Source organism: Vespula pensylvanica, chromosome 2 (genome assembly GCF_014466175.1).
Source record: "Vespula pensylvanica isolate Volc-1 chromosome 2, ASM1446617v1, whole genome shotgun sequence".
In the NCBI taxonomy this organism is placed as follows: domain Eukaryota; kingdom Metazoa; phylum Arthropoda; class Insecta; order Hymenoptera; family Vespidae; genus Vespula; species Vespula pensylvanica.
In genome coordinates, this window is record NC_057686.1 from 10,112,263 (window position 1) to 10,136,762 (window position 24,500).

General features: G+C 30.5%; 1 protein-coding gene across 2 annotated transcripts in view; it reads left to right on the forward strand.

Annotated features, from left to right (window-relative positions):
* Positions 1 to 20,717: 20,717 nt before the first annotated feature.
* The window catches only part of LOC122638125 (protein Tob1), a 33,818-nt gene continuing 30,035 nt past the window's right edge, over positions 20,718 to 24,500 (forward strand). The window contains exon 1 of one of the 2 annotated variants that reach the window (XM_043830825.1): positions 20,718 to 21,071. The gene's annotated coding sequence lies outside the window, so the exon portion shown is untranslated. The other variant, XM_043830827.1, reaches the window with a different exon arrangement.

Genomic DNA, 24,500 nt, shown 5'->3' on the forward strand with positions numbered 1-24,500 from the left:
ATACGGTGAAAATGAGAAAATTCCTTTCTTTCCCGATGCATTCTCTGGCCTTTTCTTTCTTTTTTTATTTTTTTCTCATTCTTGAGCGACGTATTTTCTTGTACTTGTCGTCGAGTCACTGATCTCGAAAGACTGCTCTTGCAACCGAAATTAAGCAGGAACACACCCATCGAATATTTTACTTTTGTCTTTTCTTCATCAATTCAACGATTTATTATCTTCTTCGAGCATACGTATGTATGTATGTATACTTACACATACATATACATATATATATATACACTATTGTATCGTGTATATATAATGTAATAATTCATATTTATATATTAGCATAATATATAAGATAAATATATATTAATATTATAATATGTTTATCTCATTTGTTGTGATGAGTATTTAAATTGTTTCATAAATTAAATTTATAAAAGTATATTTGTTTTGACAAATAATTTCAATAAATGCGTAAAAGAATAAATAAATAAATAAATAAAAATAAAATAAAGGTGTTAACGCACAATTTTGTTCAAGAAGAATGTTTTTAATAAATTAAATATTTAATTATCCTGATCTCACTTCGTCTTAATTGATTTTAAAATTGTTTAGTATATTACATTGATAAAGATATATTTGTTTGTAATAATTTCGGCGATAGTTTAAATGGGTACAAAACAAAAAATAAATAAAATGTAAATATGTATTTATGAAGTTATGTTAATAAAGAATGGTTCTAGTAAATTACACACTTAGGAATGAATTTTACCTCACTTTTTTCATTAATTTGTCAATTATTTATTATTAAATTAAATTAACAGAAATATATTTATATATTTATATATTAAAATAATTTAAAAAGATACCTAATAAAGACAAAAAATAAAGAAAAAAATATATTGAATATATTTGTACTTTTTTTAGAAACAAGTAATTTTTGTATGCAGAAAATGTTTGTTCATAAAAAAATTTACTTTCCTCATAAATGAAGAAAATTTCCTTTTCATGATGCTCCATTATAACGAGATATTATAAATGAAAAAGATAATATGAATTTTCACATCTTATTTAAAATAGATATTTCTTTTTTGAAAAAATATTATTTCAATAAACATTCAAAATGATGACCTTGTAATAATTGTAATTGATGTAATATAATTTTTTTATCTAATTAATATTAAATATTATAGAAAGTGAAAGCTAGATGAATAAATGTTTCAGACAGAAATTGTTTGCTTTTTTGCTTAAAATAAGACCGTCCCAAAAATTATAGACTTTTATTAAAAATAAGTAAAGTTGACTTTATAAAGACTTTGAAAATATTTACTGAATCAGACAGAAAGAGTATTGGTATGTTTGCTTCTTATAATTAAACACTTTTGTTTTAAACTTTCTTTTCAAAAACGTATTATTTTTGAGATATTTAAGTTAATTTAAAAATCTATTATATACTATATATTATATATCTTATATTATATACTACATATTATACTAAAATACTATTCTATTATATGTATATAATTTTACTTTATACTTACTATTATATTATATTGGAGATAACTATTATACATAAGTTATGATAATAATAACTTTTGTATTAGATTATAATTATATTTTAGTAAGTGTAACTTATAATTATCAAACTTTTACATAAAAACTAACAATGAGTTTTATTAAAAAAAAAAAAAATGAAGTAAGATATACGTAAGCATATAACTTCCAAATTCCATGATATTACCAAAAGTTAATATAATTACGTGATTTATTAAAAATGTATAACATAAATCTCTGATCGATTTTCATAAAGGTACCATAAAGTTTACCACTAAAAATCTCTTCGAAGTTGAAAGAAAAGCAGCAAGACGAGTAGAAAAGTTTGTAGGGGAAGCACATCTTCGGAGTCATCTTCCAAGTCAATCGCGGATTACGTCGCATTCAAGGAGGAAAAAGAGATTTGGATTCTGGAAAGTAGGTCAGAGTGGTATTGGTTGATGCTGATTGTGATGGCGGATATGTTATGTATGTAGGTAGGAAGAAAAGGATAGATTTTACGATCGACGGAAGCTTTGACTCGTTTTTAGGGTCTTCTTTCGATCAGAGCTCGCGTAGCCTAGCCTCGTTTATTCGTCTCTATAAAATCAATTCCGAGGTTATGCGCCCTCTTCTCGTCGTCCCTTCAACCTGCTTTCGTTTCTTTATCTTTCACATGAGTCTACATAAAGCTCACATATATGTACTCTTACTTATACTTTAACATATACTACGTAGTCTTCTTAACGATTTTAGTTCACGCTCAACGTTGACCTACTTTCATCGTTCCGCCCTATAGTTCTTTTTCTATGTTTTCTTTTTTTTATTCTATTTTTATTTATTATTTTTGTAATATAGAATATTTTTTTCTGATATCTATGTTTCACTTCGTCTCGCACGTTCGCTTCATTTCGTGCGTTTTCAACCGTCACAAATATATTTGTAATATATTTGAGTAAACCAACTGTGAGATCATTTTCTCCCTCTCATTTGTCATCAGATATCTCCCTCTACTTAATTTCCAATGTCTTATCGTTATCTAATGTTCCTAAAGCATTGAAATTATTCAAAAATGCTCGATATACATCATGCATGTTATTCAAATGTTCCCAAATATGATTTTCTTTTATTGTCTTTCGATTATTATTCTTTTTACCTATCAAGATTGAAAACGGCACGAGTTAACGTCACGTTAAATGCGGAAATTTTCACCATTTAGGAGGAAAGTAAATTTTTTTCGAACACATTTTCTTTATATAAACAAAAATGTATTTATTTATAAAAAAAATTGCATACAGTAAATAAATTACAGAAGTTCTTACAAACAAATATCGTCTTTATCAATTTAATGTACTTAACATTTTTAAAATCAATTAAGAAAAAATAAGATTAAAACAATTAAGTATTTAATTTATTAAAAGTATTCTTCGTAAACAAAACTGCGCGTAAACATTTAATTTTGTTTTTTTATTTATTTATTTATTATTTGATGCACCTATTGGAACTATTGTCAAAACAAATACACTTTTATAAATTTTATTTATGAAACAATTTAAATACTAATTACATTGAATGATATAAATCTAATTCTTAAATGTGTAATTTTCCAGAAACACATTTTTTTCTTGTATTCATCTCATATCTATTCGTTGAGTCATTCATTTCTCAGGAAATCCATTGCTTTATATTTTTGAATCTGTTCGATCTCATTAGATTGGAAAAATTCATTAAAAACAAGAAATAATAGTTTAATGTCCAATGGTTTTCCAATACTATATCAAAACTTTTGAATAAAATGTTAAACGAAATTAGCATTGTACAACTATTTTAAACGATTCATTGTTTTTGTAACGCACTATAGTCAACGGTTAAATGGCGATCTGTCTATATCTGGCACTTGCAATCCATCTTCTTTACGAGGCTATTCGTTATTGGTCATTCATTGGCCCTGCCTTGATCCGGTACGCTAGCTCGCAAACGTGCAGCATCTCGAAATAGCTTTTCGTTGCTTCTTATAAATGGTTGAACGCGTTATATATGTATCCACACACACCACACACACACACACACACATGTGTATATATATATATATATATATATTTTATAGATGAGCAAAGAAGAAAGAGAGAGATAAAACGATAATGCATCATTATTACAATAATTCAGACGATAAAATTTATAAATATCTCTAATTTTTATTAGTAACATAAATACAGCAATACTTAGTATCACATTTGAGCAATATTTAATTATTAATTATGATTAAAGATTCAATTTTTAAATACATCAGAACTGTTTATATTTTAAAAATGAAATTATCTAGATTACTGAGAAATAGTTGAAGTTCAAAATGACTGCGGTACTTGTATCTTCTTAGAAATTAGATTTTTTTTTGTATGATATTATAAATGAAAGTAGATAGAAAAGCTTTTACGGACTCATATACATCTATCGATTTAATTTATTGATGAATTTAAAAATTTATTGAAACGAGATAAGTGAGAACGTATGTAATTTACTAACAGCATACATCGAACAGAAATGAAATTAAATTTCAATCGAAAGCTAACAATAGAGGATTATTGTTTTTAATTACGACTTTCAGTAATTGATAATAATTATTAATCGATCAATTACATTAAAACTGTAAACGATTAATTCGCGAAAGGTAATTTTTTCTGTAGGATCATCATCGATATTGTATTTGAATGATCATTGTAAAAATAAAGAAAGTGAAAGAAATGGGACAAAAATAAAAAAAGGACTGGAAGAATTCTGAGTGGGCAAAGGGTTGAGTGGTTAATGGTCCACAATAGGCAGGAACACCCTCCAATCGTACGGCCGTGAAAAGCAGTGAAATAGAGGGGGCGAGTCAAGCAGAGAGTTAATCGTCCACGAGGTGACATTTGAAGAGGAAAACGGAGTGCAATTGGAGAGAAATGGAGAGTGAGTGAGTGAGAAAGAGAGAGAGAGAGAGAGAGAGAGAGAGAGAGAGAGAGAGAGAGAGAGTTTGTGTGTAAAATGATAGTGTGTGAAGGGCCAAGAACGGAAAGAGAAAAACTGGAAAGAGAGAAACGGGAACAGGACTCTCGTGTGTCGGAGTTGAAGTGTAGGAAAAGAGAGAGAAAGAGGGAGAGTCGAAAGCTGCATTGCGGTGCTCGACCCTATCTAACAGAAGCGCCGTCTACTGGCACGTTGTTTTGCCAAACTCACCCTTACTTTATTTTCTTACCTTCTTCTTTTTCTTCTCCCTTTTCGTATGCCTTAAAAGAATCTTACAAATTTCCTCCTCTGATTAATTAATTCTAAATTTTGTTACCACAACTTTTTGTAGATACAAGATATATGGAAATTTATTATATACTTTTTATACTAGATTTAACTCTTATAAAAAAGATACTATATTTAAATAGATATTTTATATATTAATAACATTTTATTATATATTAGCTTTTAAGTATAAATCAATATTTTTATATTATTCTGAGATATTAAATAGATGCCAGATAACATATAGGGGAATTTAATTTTTATATTATACTTTACTCTTACTAGAAATGTTTTAATGCTATTATACAATGTTATTAATACAATAGATGCTATTATACATAGGATATTTTTTATTTTGAATTTTATTTTTATTTTTCTGATCGTACAATAGAAAAATAGTAAATAAAAGAGATAGAGGAATTTTTTTGTCATACGTTTTTTATAAAATTTTTTTCTTCTCTAGAAGTATACTTTTAAATGCTAGATAGATAAGAGATACAGACACATTTAAACATCACTCTTAATATTATATAACCTTTAATATTTTAAATGTCACAAAAAAGATTTTAAAATGAAATCTGCAAAGTTAAATGTCAATTGAAAGTTTACAATTTGAGTGCTAACGACTGTATCATACTACGTAAATTTTTGATATCATATTTTTAGTTTTTGAAAATAACTAATATAAAAATCAATCAATCAAAGTCACTATATATAAATATCTCATTTTGGTTTCACTATTTTGAAAAAAGGAAAAAGTTACTGGAAATAATCCCTCTAAATTTTTTAGAAAATCCTCTGATTATTTCGCTTATTCTCTCTACTTGCTTGTTTTTTTATTCATCCGATTGCAAGTAATTTCTCGTTCACTAGAACGAACGAGGAAAACGACACGGGCGCTTAGGCGAGGAAACGAGCAGCCCTATCATCGTCCTACGAATTACATCTCTCCTCTACTATCTTTGAAACTCGCTATTTTTTCAGGCAAATTTATTCATTATCTCAGCTTTCCTCGTCCGACTATCTCCCTGTCTTTTCGTTTTACGAAAGGAGATAGTATTATTTAGAGAAAAAAAACCTAAATCTTTATTTTGAATTAGATTTGTACAAAAATCAGTGCAATGATTTTTAAAAGTAGATTATAACAAGAGTTTTTTTTCGCATTTTGAAAATAGATAACAACAAAACGACGATCTGTATCGATCTGTATAACATTTTTTCTATAGAAAAAACAAACAAAATTATCGAATAAAAAGCATCGTTTTCTTAGTAAAATAAAAAAGTATCTATATATATTAAGTATATTATAATTACCTACCTTTAGGTATACTTATATATTATAATATTTTATAACACTTTTATAGCTTGTATACATATATAGTTACATATGTATACAATGATTAGAATTAAAAGTTGCTAATAGATCTTTTAAATATTTTCCTTAATATCTTTTAATCTCAATCTTTTATCATTTTCGATACCAGGTCTTTTTATCTCGATCGTTTTACCATTTTCAGACTTACTTTTTATCGACACTCAATGAATGGCATCGATTTTTTTTTTACATTGGAAAAAAATATTCATTTTTGATTCAATTAAAAAATTATCTATTTCACTGACTTTCCTTCTCTCTCTCTCTCTCTCTCTCTCTCTCTCTTTCTCTTTATCTATCTGTCTATCTATCTATCTTGCTTTCTCTCTCTCATATTTTCTTTTTCTTTTTTCCCTCTTCAACCCTTTTGAAACCGGTTTTGTAGCTCTCACAGAAGCTCTCAAGCGAGTCGTCGTTAGAAATTCATTCGAAAATGCCTTCTTCTCTCTTCTTCTCTCTCCTTCTCTCTCCCTCTCCTTCTCTCTCTCTCTCTCTCTCTCTCCTCCTTTAGAAACGAGCCCAAGATTTAATTTATTATTCGCGCAGATAATCTCTCGTGGGATAAGGTCGAGGAAATTGAGAGTGCCGAGATATTGGATATTCGCGCATTATTACGAAATGACATAATTGTCATTTAATTTGATAATTATTTCCGATTACTTTCTTTTTATGTTAAAAAACGGCTATTTATTTAAAAAAAAAATCTGACAAAAAAAAAATCAAAAGATAAAATAGTCGAGAAATTTTGGTTCATGAAAAATGCTGAGATGGAAATCAATGTATGAGAACGCATGTATGTTATTATAGAGATATAGAGCTCTCAAAAAATTGTCGTCATTGTTATATTTGATTCATCTCTCTTTCAAATACCTTCCTACATATATATACGTGTGTATATATATATATATATATATATATATATATATATATACATATATATAAGTACACATATACATACTGCTGCATATACCTACATAAATAGGTGTGTAAAAAAGAAAAATATAAGTACTCGTTCGGATAACATTATCTGTTGACCCACTTGCTCGCTTCACCAAAAACTTGCTATCGTGTCGGCATTTACCTATCTATCGTATTTTGTACATATAGATACATATATATCTATATGCGTGTACATACACACACACAGATGTATGTATATATATATATATATATATATATATATATATATATATATATATTATTTATATGATATAAAACGAACGATCGAATATTTCAGTGGCATCGAGTCGCTTACAATCAATGTGAAATGGTAAAGAAAGCGAGAAAGATAAAGAGAAAGGGAGAAGAGAATATATGTAGCGAGCATGCGTGGGCGTTTCACCATCAAAAACGCCCCTGTTTTTTTTTATCTCCGCTTGACCTTTTGATGCAGCCCCATTTTTTTATCGTTCGTTTCGCCGAAATACGGGAAAATGTGAAAGAAAAAATATCATCAAAAATACGCCGATGGTCTTTTTCTTCATTCTTTTATTAAATTTCTAGATTAGATATCGTATAAATTAGATTGGGTATATGTTTATTATATTTGTGTGTGTGTGTGTGTATATATATATATATATATATATATATATATATATATATATATATATACGTATATTATTGTATATATCATAAGTTTATTATATCGATATTCTCTTCTATATCATTGTCTTTTACTAATTGTTTAGATTATCTATCATAAAAATTAGATTTGATACATATTTATTATATTATTTTATATTATTATATATCATATGATAACCAAGATATAGCTTTTTTGGAAGAAAAAGAGAGAGAGAAAATTCTTTTTTTAGATTACACATTTGGGCGATAGTTATGTGTTGATTTGCCATTTAGCAGCTAAAAAAAGTAACCACGTGTTTTTACTTAAGTATCGTCGTGACGAAACAATGAACCAATCAGTGGAGTAACAAGTATCGAACTGTTTACGTCGCGAGATCTCGAGTTATAGTTGTTATAACTTTCCATATATGTCACCAGTTGCGATCACCGGGAAAATGCCTAAAATATTATAGTACTAACAATATCATTTGTTCGTTACGCGCATGTGCGACGATGCTTTCAATAAAAGAAAGTAGTGATGTTAACTTCTACTAAAACACGCTATTTACAGATTAAAACTCCGAAATTTATTAATTTAATATATTTGTAAAAATTTAAGAAAATTTTTCTATTCTATTATTATTACTAAATATAACTATTATAATTATTCTATTATTAAAATATATTAAAGTCTTTTATATGCAGATAGATACATTATGCTGTACGATAGTATCTGTACGATCGGAAAACATAAAACGCAGAATATTTCATTAGATATGTAAATGTATAGAAAATATTTATACTATTTAATATATTTCTTCTAATAAATAATAGTGATGTATAATCAATTTTGGTTTTTCGAAGGATTGATTATACGTAAAAATGATTAAATGTTGGTTGATTAAGTTTAAACGATGATATACTACGCAATTAATAATCAATTATTATTATAGAATATCAATAATTATTAATAATTATTATTATAAAATTTATTGTCGTTTTTACATTTCATTTTGTAAGCATTTCATTAATAAAATGTCAATTATATTTTATAATTTTATTATCTTTATTTTTCTTTTTGTTATTATACCTATAGTTAATATCTATATAGCATATTCTTATAAAGAAATATAATTTTATAGAGTACAGTTTTTATTTTTAATTTTATATTTTGTGAATATTGTTTGCCTATTTTTATTAAACTGTTTTACCAATACTAACATATTATTAGCAAATTATTTCTAAATTAATCTATATAGATATTTAATATATTTGTTGATCATTTGTAAATGAGGGCGGCTTATAAATTTATTTATACGTTCTGTCCTATTTTTAAGCATCTAACAGTTGTATAATTCAGTTTCATATTTAATCGCCTGCGCACAATATCTTGCTTAGAATGGTAACAAAGTAAATTTTTTCATTTCAGCGGTGACTCTTCCACTTATAGGAACTAGCAATAAATACTACTACATATATGTAGTTTTTATCGTACTTTTGCATTGATTTTTTATAGAATTATAAAAGAAAACCATTTTGTCCTGTCATTATTAACACTCGAACATTCAACTCTCCACAATCATGTCAATGAATATTGAATATTACTGCATTATATTCCTGAATATACACACATACTCACATATATGTATATATAATAACACTTTTAAAATATTTATTTCGCATAACTTTTAAATCACATATATAAATCACATTCTATACAAAATTAATATAATATATATTATAATGAAATATATGCCTGTGTATATATGTCTCTATCTATCATTACAATTCATGCTTGTATTCTACAAATATATTTTACAGTGGATGTAAATCAATCAAGCACGGTGCATTAATCAAATTTCCTAGGCAATACGCTTCGTATCTTGTTAACGTATATTTAATTACATGCTATTTAATTAACGACCTCTTCTACGGTGGAGAAAATGAAATCGCTTTTCCTGTATTCTAGGATGCTTGCATTTTTATTTTTATTTTTTCACTCTTTTTCGTTTTCCTCTTCGTTCCACTCTTCTTTTTCGAGAGTTTTGCTATCTCTCACAGTCTCTCGGTAGTCTACAGAGCAAATTTTTCAACGTTGACCCTCTTTCAACTTTGATCCATCCGTTGAGTATTCATCTCTCTCTCTCTCTCTCTCTCTCTCTCTCTCTCTGTCTCTCTCTCTCTGTCTCTCTCTCTCTCTCTCTCTCTCTCTCATTCACTCTCTATTTCTTTTTCTCCCGTTAACGAGACTTGAAAAAATTCTGACGAAAATTGTTGATTTCGGTAGTTCTACATGTAATATAAAAAAATTATTAATATAAAACTATCTATCCTGAATTTATTTTTTATATCCCCTCGTCGGAACGTAAAAAATCCAGTCTTCTATGTATCATGACATTTTTTCATATAATTTTCTGCACATTTACAAATTATATTACTATATAGTTAACAACTATATAGTTAATATAGTTAATAATTTAAAGTGCAAAATTTATACTTCTTTATATTTATTCTATTAATTTTTTATTTATCGCGCAAAAGGTGTCAGGAATATTGTAAAAATCTTGAAAAAAAGAAAAGGAGAAGAAAAAAGAGAAAACGATTCAGCAAAACGAAAGCGAAACGTAGCGTCTTATACGAGGAAAGGAATTCAAGGAGGACCGAAGGCCGTTATTGTTCTCGCCCAACAATATTTTTCCACCCACTTTGATACGAAAAGAACGGGGGTGAAAACACTTCTCCCTTGCGGTCCTTTTTTGGTTCTCATCCCTCACGTTGTTCTCGCGTGGAAAGCAAGCTTTCTTTTCTCTCCGCCTTGCTTGTACTTCTCTTTTCTTTTTATTTATTTTTCTCATATTTCCTTTTTTTTTGTCTATTTTCATAGTAAGTACGAAAAGAGTACGGTTCTAGAGCGTTCGTTCTACTTTCTCTCTTTGTCTTTTTCTTCTGAATTTTCTTTTTTTTTTTTCCTTTTTTGTTTCATTCTTTCCTATTATATTTTTACGTTGGCCAGGTTAGGTATTCGTCGGAAAATTCAAACGCGTGAAAAATACGAATGGATCTGCTGCGGCTCGGCACGTAAATTGAATATAAAAATTGTACCATGAAACGAGAGAACAAAATAAAAAAAAAGAGAGGGAGATAGAGAGAGGAACGTGAAAAACAGAAAACGTGAAATTCTAAAAATGTGAGGAGAGAGGCTGGGAGGGAGGGAGGAAGGTAGCTTTGGGAATCGTTTTGTCGTCAACATCTCGCGCGACAATCGATATGACAGAACCTCCGTTTCCAACAAAGTTCATTTTTCCTGTCGACTTTCGTCGCTCGAAAGTAATAGGCGCGCAATTTCCGCATTCGCGATCTACGCTCGACGTTTTCTTTTAGTACGAAAAAAGTGATGTGTATGTGTTTATTAAAAAATAAAAGAGAGAGAGAGAGAGAAAATTAAAGGAACTTTCAAACGTTTTAATCGGAACAGACAGCATTTTATTTAAATATGACGACTGAAAGGGGTACTTTACGTTAGACTAAAGTAAACGATTTTTCTTTGAATTAATAAAATGTTTTAGAATGTTGTAAACATAATTACTTATTTTCATCAACATAATTACTTTATTTTCTATTTCCACTATGACAGGTTTGTCGATGCCATTATACGTCGACAAGCAAACGAATGAAATGTTATAAAATTATAAATATGATTAAAATATCATACATATATTGAATATGTTATAAAGAAAACACTCTCTCATTGGTGAAAATTTTTCGCCCTTCAGCGTTTTCTATTTTCACTGTGACCTATCTTTCAACGCCATAAACGGAAAAGCTAACATTTCTTTGAACTAATAAAACTTTCGGAAATTGTATGGATATCGAAAATGTTAGAAAGAAATTACTTTTATTGGAGACGATCTTTAATTTTTCTTTTTCTTTTCTTTTGGAGCATCTTCAATTTTCTCTGTCATCATTTTCTCGATGTCATTAATGGAAAAGCCAACGAATAAAATCTTACAAAGTTGTAAATATTATTAAAATATTACATGAATATTTAAAATATTTAAAAGATATCGCTCTCCTTGATGAAGATCTTTCATCTTCTAACATCTTCTCTATGAAAATTTTTTCAAATATTCTAAAATTCTAAAATCGCATGAATATTAAAAATGTTAAATAAAAGAAATCTCTCTTAATGAAAATGATCTATCTTTGCCATTGCCATTTTGATAATTTTCTCAAAGCTATATAAACAGAAAAGAAAACAACGTTTTTTCGAACTGAAAAAACATTTCAATATTACACGATTATTAAAAATATTAAAATGAAAAAATCTCTCTCGATCAAAATAATCTAGTATCTTCGATCATCGCTCTGATTATTTTCTCGACATCAGTGAAAAAGTTCATCGTTATATAAGTATTTAAACTAGTTTTAACGGTAATGTCGTTGTCATAAAATACGTATGTTTAAAAATCGAACGAGATGTAGTATTTAGAGTACCATCTTCAGCATAAGCCGATTTTAAAATCATTTTCGATAGACGAGATATAAAAGATAATCTCGATTATCATGCCCTCTTTTTCTAACTCATCTGGTAAAGAAAAAAAGATAAAAGGAGAGAGTCTAGCGTGGTTGACCCTTCTTGAATTCAGTTATTGACGAGGCGCTGTGACCCGTATGCTCGTTTGTATTTGACGATTCTCCTTATTCGTTTTCGTATTTCCCTTCAAACAAATTTCACTCTCCTATCAACCCTTATTTCTCTCTCTTTCTCTCTCTTTCTCTCTGCCTCACTTTCTCTATTTTTTTAACACGTTTAAAGAGGAAGTGTTCAACACTGTATTTACGAATATCGATTACGCACTTATTTTTACTAAAGTTAAAAATCCTTTTTTTTCCCAATAACAATAGTTCATACCATTACATTAATCAAAGTGAACCCAATTATTGAGGAATTATATTTATGATTTCTCTAATTATAAGCAAGAAATTTGAAATCTTTTTAATTCACGAATTCTCTAAATCCATTTCAGAATGTTACTAATTGTTTACTGTTTGTTTATTAATTTTTAATTAACATAAAAATACTTCGAAACTGTTTTGCATTTCAATCATTAATTCGATTAAATCGATTAGATTTTCTAACTTAATTACTATTAATGAAATGAAAATAAATTAGAACGAAAAAGAATTTACGAACGTTTAATTCGAAATAGTAGTTATCTTCTAGTCATCGTGTGTCTCGTTTTCAACATTCTTCTTATTTTCCTTCTCTCTCTTTCCCACTGTTTCGGTGACGGAAAGATTGTAGCGAACGATGCGAGTACCATAACAGGCACCGTCGACGTCAAGAATCGTGCCAAGTAATAACCCTCCGGCTATTCTACTATCTCTACGCCGCACTTCCTTGCCCCTTTTCTTACTCTCTCTCTCTCTCTCTCTCCTTCTCTCTCTCCCTCTCCTTCTCTTTCTCTCTCTCTCTCTTTCTCTCCCTCTCTCTTACACTCATCCTGGATCGCAAGCAAGTACTCGAGGCTTCTCTTCTTTCTCCTTCTCTCTCTTCCACTCATTCACTCACCCTCTCGAGAGCAGCTCATATCCTTCGACATAACCCAAAAGAGAAAGGAAAAGATTGTGAGAGCACGAGGGAGAGAGATAGAGAGAAACTTGGGGTGCACTCCCTCGTGCGGGAAATAGCTCGACCTTGACCTTTAACCATCGTCCCACGATCTCGCGTTTAAGGGAGGACCGAAGTGACGGCAGTGGCAGCTTCGAGAACTTGAGGAGAACGTAGAGAAATGTTCCATTATCGATCACGAGATACGAACGAGAAAGAAAAGGATAAAGACAGAATAAAGAATGAATTTTATTAGTCTGCGTCCTTACGTTCCTCAATAAACTGATTATTAAAAAGAAAATACGAGCATGCTATGTGAGAAAAAAGATATTTTTTCAATCTTAGCTTAGCTCGCTCTGTTTTGTTTATCTTTTTTCTTTTCCATTTTGCAAACGCTTAGTTACATCCTCTGTGTGTGTGCACTACTTTGCAACTTAATGCTTACAAAATTACAAAATATTTTAATGTAGTTTGATTTAATTATTCATTAAATATTATAATAATTTCATGTAATTTTGTTTAAAAATAATAATGATAATACAATTGCACTATTATATTCGCTTTAATATTGAATTAATAGATAATATAATATTATCATACATTTAATCTATACAAAAATAAATACTATATATTAAAGAATTAAAGAATAGTCTATTTATTTTATTATCATTTTTATTCATTTATTTATTTTACATCTTCAAATTTTTTATTCTGTAGTTAATATTGAAATTTTAAAAACGAGTTTTGAGAAAACGATTTAATTTGAAAAATTAAAAAAGAATTGGGGCGATTTCATCCAGATGAAAATCTCTAAAACGACGATCAGGAAAATTTCAATTATAATGAATATTGGAAAAAAAAGGAACATTTCAATTTGAATTGTCAGGCCTTACTTTGAATGATGTAGTAATACTTCGATCGATCTCGCTAATATACGATTATCAGCACTTAATTTGCACATAGAAACTATGCGCATAACTAATTGCGTATTCGCACCTGATGACGGCAGAGGAACTACCCCTAAAGCTCCCGGTAGTTAGCTAATTAAACCGTTTAACTCCCCGAAATCTAATATGTTCGCATAACCACTCTCTCTCTCTCTCTTCCTCCCTTCCTCCCTCCCTCCCTCTCTCTCTCTTGCCCTCTCTCTCTCTCTCTCTATCTCTTTCTCTTTCTCTCTCTATGTTTCTCTTTCTCTCTCTCTTCCTATTTCTATTATTTGTTGCCACAAATTAATTACTTTATCCTTGACCAAAAAACTTTATTTTAATATGATGGTTTAATTGTAAGAAATACGTCAAGCTTGTAAACGAAAAATTTAACTCAGGTTTGTAAATGAAAAATCTACTTTGGATCGTACCGTTTATATGACTATAAAAAACTTTAATTACCTACTTCTCGGAAAATAATTAAGAATTATAAACGCCTTAAATATCAAGCTGCGATCTCAAATATTCAATTAAATTTCTATTGTATATAGAGGCATAAATATGATAAACAGATAAGGGTAGATGTAGTCATGTAAAAATTAACAAGTTAACCTTGAATAGACTGGCATGAAGAGCTATATCAAAGCAGTGTACAAATTGATGTCAAACCAAAAAATTTTATACAGATTATTTAATAAAAAATTATATATAATGAGTCAATAAATGTATGATATGATTTTATAACAATATATTTTATATTTATTTATGGAAAAAATTTATTATAATAATTCGAATTATTATTATAAAAATTATTATAATAATAATTCGTCTCATTTATTTTATTTATTCATTTTAATCAATCTAATAAATACGATATTTTATAATCAGAATTCCTAATTTTTTCCATTTAGAAACCCAATAAATATATTTTATAATAAGAATACCGTTTTACAAATATATTAAATCTTGAATTGAAATGAATACTGTATTATTCTAAAGAAACTCTTTTATTGAGAAAATATTTTAAAAGTTTGAGTATTTGAGAAAATTATGATGTGTAAATGTTAGGAGTTCGAAGTATCTTACAAAGATAAATCAAATCAGATTCTTCTCCTTACGATTGTAACGTTGCATCCAACGACAGTTGATCGAGGCTTAGGATCCTTTAATCGATACTTCGTTCTCTGAACACTCGTAAAAAAGACGAAAATGGTCATTCATCGACTCCTATCTTCTTCGAGATAATTGCGATCGATCGGATACTTCGTCCGTTTCACCCTTCTCTCTCATTCTTCCCTCATCATTATTCTCATGGTCATTTTCATATTTCACAGAAATATCCCATAAGATTTGAATTGATTGTCAGTTTCATCGTTGCTGGAGTTGATCCAGTTCTATTCGACCGAGCCGCTATATTGTTTGAGACTGCTAATTATAAGCTCACGTGATGATGATACATATTTCTTAAATAAAAATTAAATTCTGAATGACATAAAAATTATTTTTACCATTTTTACATTTGAAAATCTCGGATAGTTTCTGAGATATTAATTTGAAAAGTAATATATTTTAATGAAATAAAGAAAGACATATAGAAGAGAAAGAAACATGGAAGATTAGCAGCAAGGTTTTTCGTAATTTTGTTTCTTTCTTTTTTGTTTCCGAAGGGCAGAAAAGAATGAACAAACGAAAAAATTTTTGTTACGTGGAGAAGAGCTTTTCTATATCATAGCAGTGAGAAAAAGAGAGGTCGTATTATAGATAATCCCTTTCATGAGGGACAGAAACGGAACCAACTCGCCACGGATTAATATCCAGGGACGCATATAAGCGCATGCTTTTCAAAAGGGAGATTACGCTTTTGTTATCGAGGCCAGTTTTTTCGTTTCTCTTTCCCCTCTTCTCTCTCTCTCTCTCTCTCTCTCTCTCTCTCTTTCTCTCTCTCTTTTATCGCAAGTCCGTCACAACGTTACGAAAATTAATTTCGAACGGACTCTCGTCAAAGAGAACTTGGATTGAGCGATTGAGGAATAAAATCAAGTAATAAAGAAAGAAAAAAGAAAAAAAATTGGCAAGCACTTTTGAAATATTATTGAGTTCTTGTACACCTTTCTATTCATAAATCTAACAATTTTTTTTATTAGTTTATTATGATGGAAAATGTATAAATAAAAACTATAGTTGACATCATAAAAAAATATGAGAACTAGAAAAAGAGAAAGAGAGAGAAATAGTTAGCGCGAAAAAGATAAACGTGAAGTAAACGACGATTGCCCTCGGCCATTCCGGTTTAATTAATTCATTAATTAAACGTCTGCGGTCGTACAGCTATGAATCCGAAGGCTTTGACGCGGTTTGAGCAAAACGGAAATGGACTTAACCATTCGTGAATTAAACTTGTAGGACAGAATCAAAAAAATGATTCCTATCTTCCTTTCTAACGTTTCTTCAATGTTAGAATTACAACAACTCAAATCACAAACTTTAGTTTTTCTACCTGATGATAAATACAAACCTGTAATTATTAACTGTCTATAAAACCAATTACTTCTTGGGTTTAAAGAAAACATTATATAATATAAAACTTATATTAGAAATTATACGAAATAGAATTTATACTATAATATCAACTAGATTTATATTATATATCAACTATATAAGTACGTTATATTACATATTACGTTATACTATAATATAACTTATATACCAGTATACTCTGATGTAACTACATAGTATATAATGTAAATATATATAGTAACAAAATATACTCATATTACTATAATAAGTATATTGGTATAAGTTATACTGTAGTATAGTATAACTTATATTTATCAAATACAAACTAATACGATTTTATGAGGATAAAATGAAATAAATCTAGTACAAAATATATAATCTAAATATAGGAAATAAATCTAAATACAGAATATATAAGTATCTGATTTAAAAATTTCATGGAATTATAGAGGATTAACAAAAAAATTATTAAAAACTATTTATATTTGTTTATTATCGCAATATTTAATAAATTAAAAATAATAACAAATAATTTTTATTATTTTCTTCTCTCTTGTAAGTATTTGTAAAATTTACAGGATTTTATAAAAATCGATAACTGTAATGTTAAAGATAAACTTTTGTTAATATTATCTACTTTATTAGTTTAGAAAGAATCCAAAGTTTATAAACAAGAGAAAAATTAATTATTAGTAAAATAAAATAATTCGTTATTAGTCGTTTATTTATTAACCCTAAATTAATTAATCATTTCTTTATCAACAAGTCATTTGTTCTTTCTTCTATAATTTGTTCTATAATTAATAATAATTAATTGTTAAGTCAAATAATCGTTTTTTTATATTATTATCTCTTCCAACATTTAAAGTGATTTATAGAAAATGTTTTAATATTTCATTAGATAAAACTTTTCTACTTGTTATTTTTACAGATAAAATCGTGTAAAGCAAAAAAGAAAATCAGAGAATAATCATAAGAAATCATAATCATGCAAGGTTATTTTAAATCATAATTCCAAGGTCGACAAAACAGGAAAGCTGCCTATCGATACTCATAAAAGAATCGTCTCTAAGTAAATTCCAGAGTTCATGGATTGCAACGAGTTACTACGAGCAACGAATCCGAGGCTGAGAAAGGAAATCGAGACAGGATGCATTCCTGTTTCGAAATCGCTCGAAATGCTCAGAGGTGCTTGTACGTATGATACTTTTAGATATAGCTACGTGTACCTACACGTAAGTAAGTACGTACATCTTCCTTAGCCTCTGGATAAACCAGTTTCCAGACTCACCAGACATAGGCGTAGACTCAACGAACCCCATTCTTCTTCAGCTAAATTTCTTGTCACTCTTTTATTTCTTGATAAAAGGATTTTTATCGTTGAACAAAAAAATACAAGAAAAAATACTTATTAATTTTTTATGCTCTAGAATTATTAACCTTTATGAAAAATAAGGATTTCTATAGATCAAGAGATTTCAATTAAAATTCTTTCACTTGAAAAGTACAATATTCACATTCGTTGACGTATATGATCATAGAGAATTATAGAAAGTTTTCTTATGCTTTTTTTCTTGTAAATTTTATTTAATTTATTTTTCTTTTTAAATTATACTTTTGTTTTATTGAAGAAAAGATACTTATTAATTTTGTATGCTTGAGAATTATTGAACTTTGTGAAAGAAATAAAAATTGATAGGGATCTATAGACCGAAAGATTTTAATTAGAATAATCTCATTTGAAAGTTTTATAATATTCACATTTGTCGACGTCTATGATCGTAGGAAACCATAGAAAGCTCGAAGGTGGAATCGAACGAAATGCATCAGCAGCATCCCCGAGTCTATAATGCCTTAAGTAAAGCACTCCGGTAGAAATGCAATGCTATTATAAACGTGTCGAGAGTGCTTTGAATATGTTACAGTTGCGTACGACGTATTCGGACATTTCTACGTATCTAAATCCGACGTAGTAGCAACCATTGTCCTGCTACGTGATGAAACGAAAATCGAGTATGATTGATGACAGGCCAAGGTTTACTCGTCGACTGTGTGTATGTTGCTAAGATAACATTTCGTAATCCGAATCAAAATAATATCTCTCTCTCTCTCTCTCTCTCTCTCTCTCTCTCTCTCTCTCTCTCTCTCTCTCTCTCTCTCTCTCTCTCTCTATGTGTGTGGGTGTGTGTGATAGATGTATTATATATGATAGAATATATTATAGAAAATATTCAATAAAGAGAAATGATATAGTTCAATATAAATTGATATAGGACACCAGAAGTAAATTTTGGCCCGATCATTTTGTAAACTATATAAAATAAGTTAAAGCTTGGATGACATGATTATTGATTATCACCACTGATCAAATGAAAACCATGATCCAATGACATTTGAAATTATTATATTTATCCGAATGAAGAATATGAAACTGATCATGGTATCGTTTTGAATTAGTCATCGATCTTGATACGATCTGACAAATTAATTGAAACTATATAAATCCAAAAATATTTATATTATATACTTAAACAAACAATAATAAGTTACTTTATTTAAAAATGATCAAATCCCACGTTTATTATTTCCTTCGAATAAACGCTAAACCACGGAATGTCAAAGTTCGTCATACCACCTACGTTCGATACTCATTCAACGCGGCTACGCAACTCGGCGAATAAGTTTCATTTGGTATGCCTGCACCAAATTTCAACGAAGGGAAACTGTTCTATAATTTTCATCGACTTTGATAACCATTGGCCCAATACATATCAAAGCTTCCAGGATTTGGTAGAAGCGTAAAATAGATAGATGATTATAGTCACGCATCTTCCTTCATATTTTTTTCAGAATGATATTTTTTGTAAAATACGAATAATATGAAAGGAACAAAAATAGTAATATTTATTTTCTCCGTTTATTTAGGTAATGTTTACAATCGTATACGCCATTTTACAAAATATCAATGAACGTATACGCATATGCAGGTGAGGAATCATGCATGAAAGAAGCGAGGTGCTGCAAGGGGAAAGAAAAGAGGTAAAAAAAAAGAAAAAATAAAGGAAAAGTATTGGCGGTCTTGAAGTGGGCCGACAAGGACGAGGTCGCGAGCACTGCCTAATCGACCCCGGTTCTTATAGGTGTTGTGCAGAAAGATAGAAAGGGAGAGAGAAAGAGAGGGTGCAGCAAAAGGGATATATACGGCTGCAGAGTGCAGGCGCATCCCCGGGCAGCAGAGCGATGGTGGATGCACGATGGAAGGGTGGGTGGGGGTGGTGAGCAGGTACCGGGTCGCGAGCCAACGAGCGAGAGAGAGAGAAAGAGAGAGAGAGAGAGAGAGAGAGAGAGAGAAGGAGAGAGGAAGAGAGAGAAGGTGCGACAAGGCAAGGATTCGCTTCCGTGTCCCAGTAGCACTAATGACCGCCATCCTCCCCTCCTTCCGTTGACTCGTAGCATTCTCCCCACCAACTCGGCCTTGCCCGCGTACCCCCACTCTTTTCTCACTCAGCTCTCTCTCTCTCCCTCCTTCCCTCTTTCTCTTCCCTTCTCTTTCTTTCACTCTTGCGCTGGCGCACGACACATCCAGGATGACTCGAGTTACGTCACATGCAGAGCGTGCGACCTGATAGTTTCTCCTCCAAGTTCTCTTCCCCCACTATGCTAACCAACCTACCTCCACCAGGTTTCTTTCGGTACTCCCCTCTACCGTTCTCTTAGGAGAAATACACATAGCGCAGGGACGACACGACGTTGTTTGTAAGTGTTAGTAACGACGATAGTAGACCTGCTCCGCTGCTGCTACTGCTGGAATAGTGGTGTAGTGGTGTGGTGGCAGTGGTGGTGGCAGTGGTGGTGGTGGTAGTAGTTATATAGTACACAACGATATACGGTTAACATCGTAGCTGTATGTATATACGTCTCTTTTCCACTATACCGGCTACCACTCGGTGAGTCCGAGGGGAAGCCGCCAGTCTCTGCTGGTACATCGGAGTTGCGCGTTCTCTCGCTTTTCTCGTTTTCCGATCTCTCTCATAACGCGTTTCCCGAGCGAGTTCTCTGGGAAGAGGCGATCGTATAATAGTTTCATGATAATCGTTCCTTCCTTCGTCGATACGTCGTAAATTCTCTAGTCATATAACTGTTCCATCAAGGAGATATATATACGCATTACACATATATATATAGCATACAGACATATTATATATATATATATATATTTTACTGTGCATCCTGTTCTACGCTTCTACTACGTCTTCAAGTTTGCATATGGAGAAAGTATAAGATACACGTACGTAAGCCTGTAAGAGCGAGCATGTGTATTTATGTGTATGTACGTGCGTGCTCGAGTTTCCAAGGAAAGCACTATCCTTTTAGGGCTAGCGTAACGTGCCACGAAGTGTATGTGTGTGTGTTTGTTTGTTGATGTGAACGTATCGAGTACAGGGGTATGTAAGTATGTTACATGATATTTGATTGCCGTAGGTACATCTCATGTGTGTATGTGTGAGTGCGTGTTTCCTAATGCTAGGTTTAACCACAAAAAAGAGAGAAAGAGAGAGAAAGAATTAAAAGTGTAGAACACGGAGAATGATTAGACGAAAAGAAATGTACGTGTCACAAACATGATGATTCTTTTTCATCTCCTCTCTCTGTCTCTCTTTCATTTTCGTTTATATCTTTGTTTCTTTCGTCTTATGAAAAAAAAAGAAAATATGAAAATGATTAATTAATGAGATTGTTATTTTGCTTTGTTTAGATTTTGATTTCGTTTATATGCGATCAGCTTTATATTAAACGTATAAGTATAGTAATTAGAGTATACGTTTAGTATTTTGCAATCATTTCGTGATAATGCATACGATCACTCTCTCGTTTTCATCTTTTTATTCGACTCTTTCGTGTTAGAAATATGTTATACATTTATCCTAATGAAGATGCTCCTTTAAAAAAAAAAAAGAGGAAAAACATGACTAAATCCATAAGAATTATGTCAACATAACTTTCTCAATTTACTCGAGATTGGATTTATGTTTTTAGGAATTTAATTATTAGGAATTAATTTTGATTTATGGAAAAGAAATCATTAGAAATTACGAAAGGATAAACGTCGTTGACAGTTATATAGTTTCTCTATCTCTATTTCCCAAGGCCAATGAATCGTTCTTATATTTGCATATATACATATATCTTTCGTTTGATCGGTGTTACTTTTCTCTTCGTCTTTTTAAAAATTTAAATATAAACTTAGAAACGAGGGTGTTATATTAGAATATTATAGTATTTGAATTTTCGAGATGTATTTTGGTATGTATGGTATATATTGGTATGTATTTGGTATATCGTAATTGTTAAATACGATAAATAATATTACTATGAAAAAAAAGAAAAAGAAACTCTCCTTCTCTCTCTCTCTCTCTCTCTCTCTCTCTCTCTCTCTCTCTCTCTCTCTCTCTCTCTCTCTCTCTCTCTCTCTCTCTCCTATTTCTTTCTCAACGTTCATAAATCTAATCTATTTGTTGACAAAATGATCGCTCACAAAGTCGATAAAAGCTGGTATGAATCATACGGATGATGGCGTGAAAGAAAATTTTGGGAAAGACAGTGCTAATATTTCGTGACTGCGCGTAAAATGAGCCATAAAAGATTTATATTTGGCATCGGCATGTCGCATGATTTACAATACTCGAAGGCTCTTTCGCGTCTTCTCTCTCTCTCTGTCTGTCTGTCTCTCTCTCTCTCTCTCTCTCTGTCTGTCTGTCTCTCTCACTCTCTCTCTCTCTCTCTTTCTCTTTCTCTATCTCTATCTCTATATCTATCTCTTTTTCTCTTTTGTGTCCGTCCGACAGGTGTCGTAACTGGCCCAGATTCCGGTTAATTCACCAATAGGCTGTCGTCGTCGTTACTGGTGGCGGTACGCTTAAATATATCGTAGGACAGCTGCGCGCACACATTTCGTAACGTATAAGCGACGAAACATTGCAAATTGCAAATTGATATATATATATATATATATATATATATATCGGATTTGAGATCGGCTTTGTTCGTTTGAAGACAAAGAAAGAAATGTTTTTTCTTGTAACAATAACAGGGAGCATTCATTTTTGTTTTTTTTATTTCTTTTTTTCTACCTAATCTTTATATTTTCGTCATTTATACGGATTTTACATGTGTATTTAATGTTTTTCATATTTTAATTTTTATATAAAATCGTATAAATAACTTGTAAAAGAAAGAGGAAAGAATATCACGAGGAATCTTATCTCATTGGTATGAAAAGGAACAGGAAGAGGAAAGATATAATAATATTTTGCTTTTGTCAAGGCGGAAAGTCGTGTTCGAGGTATATTTTAACGTAGCTAATAAATACGAGCGTGCTCGAAGAAGATACCGAGACCTTGCGTACTCGTTATATGTTACTTAGAGAATATGAATAGAGAATATACGAGACAATGACGATTACGACAATTACGTGCGACCGCGTAATACGTCTTCTCGCGTGTTATTTTATATACACATATGTATTTATACATGTATATATACTAGTACATTTATATGCGTACTTACATTGTTTGCGTGAAATAATTAATGTTATAATTACGTATCGTTTCTTTTTTCTTTTTTTCGAAAAAAAAAGAACGAGAAGAAAAAACAAAAATTAAATATAATCGGACGAATGACGAAAGCCGACAAAATTATTGAAAACGCCGGAAGAAAGCACGGAAATCATTGAAAGTGGAACAATAGTCGAATGTTTCCTGAACACGAGAAAGAGATGGAACAGTCGAAGAAGAAAGAGTGAGAGAGAGAGAGAGAGAGAGAGAGAGAGAGAGAGAGAGAGAGAAAGAGCACTTTGCACGAGAATCGATCGGCGGTCTAATCGATTCGATACTCCCACGCCCGTTCCAATCAGTGCCCGTACGAGTTATACAAGACGTTGTGATTGGTTGGTTCTCTCTCTTTCCCCCTGTCTCTCTCTCTCTCTCTTTTTTTTACTTTATCTTAGTTTTCGCTTGCTACATCAAGTCCCTGTAGAAGGTTCTTCTCGAGACACGAATTCGAAAGAAGTAAGAAAAAAAGATATTCTAGATCCGGATTTATCGGGCTACTGTGATCATTAACGATCGAGATCTAACTAACGAGGGAAAGGAAGCAGCATAAAAAGCGGCGACCGTTCGAGGAAAGTTTTCCGGCTTTATAACTACATTAACTTTTTTTTCAACGCCCCGCTAGCTTTCACTCGTTACTTTAGAGTTCACCGAATATAATCAGAATCGGACTCGATTGTCCTTATCTTTAGCTTAGTTCGTCAATTAATAAAAAAGAAAGTAGCTTGTAACTCGTTAGTTGAGATGAAAATCGATTTTTCATTATCAGCAAATTCTAGAAATAATGTATATATCACCCATAGAATTAATTGACAATTGAAAATAAATAAAAGATTTGTTCTGAAAAATATTGTAAAATGAAAAAATGAATAAACAAACGTCGAAATCTTTAAATAAATTCTAGAAATAATGTATCATAAAATAAGTCGATAGAATTGATTGATAATCGAAAATACATGAAAAATTTATTATGAAAAGAAATTGAACAAAAAAATTAAAAATAAATAAATAAACGAGAACTCTTTTGAATGGTACGTAAAATAAAGGATGCGTAGTTCTTTTTTATAACCGTATTACTTTGGACAACGGAGGATAATGTGAATAGTGGT